The sequence below is a fragment of the Siphateles boraxobius genome, unplaced genomic scaffold, assembly GCF_051911475.1.
Source record: "Siphateles boraxobius isolate OS27281-9 unplaced genomic scaffold, OSU_SipBor_1 55, whole genome shotgun sequence".
NCBI lineage: Eukaryota > Metazoa > Chordata > Actinopteri > Cypriniformes > Leuciscidae > Siphateles > Siphateles boraxobius.
This window is the reverse complement of record NW_027509181.1, coordinates 4,336,539-4,337,593: the sequence shown is the minus strand read 5'-3', so window position 1 is coordinate 4,337,593 and position 1,055 is coordinate 4,336,539. Positions and strand designations below refer to the sequence as shown.

General features: G+C 40.7%; 1 long non-coding RNA gene across 1 annotated transcript; it reads right to left on the bottom strand.

Moving 5' to 3' along the window:
• Nucleotides 1-270: 270 nt before the first annotated feature.
• Nucleotides 271-796, bottom strand: LOC143714561 (uncharacterized). Its single transcript, XR_013195540.1, has 2 exons — nt 626-796; nt 271-342 (listed from the first exon to the last, which is right to left on the bottom strand). It is a non-coding gene; the product is annotated as an uncharacterized LOC143714561 (long non-coding RNA).
• Nucleotides 797-1,055: the final 259 nt, after the last annotated feature.

The window sequence follows — 1,055 nt, the reverse complement described above, 5'->3', positions numbered from 1 at the left end:
ATTGATGGAACATGTCTTTCGTAACTTTGACATACCAGAGGATATTGTGTCAGACAGAGGACCCCAGTTCATTTCCAAGGTGTGGCGGGAATTCTTCGCTTTAATGAATGTAACCGTGAGTTTAACCTCTGGCTATCACCCAGAATCAAACGGTCAATCAGAAAGAAAGATCCAAGTGTCAAGTTCTGTGTGTTTTCTGACTGACAACAGCTCTGCCCAAACTTGAAAACTGCTTTATCTCTGATGAACGCAAAGGACAACTCAAATCTGTTCACTTTATGATTTTTTATTTTATTCCAGATGGTTTGATAGAATAGGGATGGGACAGAATAGGTTAATAACCTTTAAAATACACAAACCAAAAGCATGAATTAGTCACAAATAAATCTCAACCACTTTCTTAAAGTAATAATAAATACAACTGAAATCTCAAACCAAACCAAACAAAGTCATTCTTATACACATGCTTAGAGTAACATTACTTCTCTCAAGTTCTACGTTCCAAAAATAAAGTCTTCATTATTTAATTTAAATTGCATGTTACAATCAAGCAAAAGCAACAGCTTGAACATATAGATGCCTGAACTCAACACATTCAAACACATTCAATCTTATTCTGTCCTACCAGTTGCGTCTTTGGATACTCAGGAGCTGTGGTCATAGTATCTTTTTCCAGGACTGGGTGAGAGGGCCAACTGAGCTCTCCCCAAACATTTCAATGCCATGCACTTCCTGTGGGTGTGCTTCCCAAGAGCACTTCCCAAAAAGTTGGTTCCACCACCTTTTGTTGCATGGTTGCCCCTGTAGTTCGGGAGTGCTACAAGTGTCCTGGATGAATCTGCCTTGGAGTGCTGAGTACAACTTGTATCCACGAATTGGCACAACAATGTCAGTCGGTTCCTTCGTACCTTTTGTCATTCAGATCAGAACATCTGGAGTCACTATCTAGTGTGGGTACAGTATGCCCAAAACTCCCTCCGGCAGACATCCATAAACCTAACACCCTTTCAATGTGTACTTGGTTACCAACCCCCTTTGTTCCCCTGGTCTGGTGA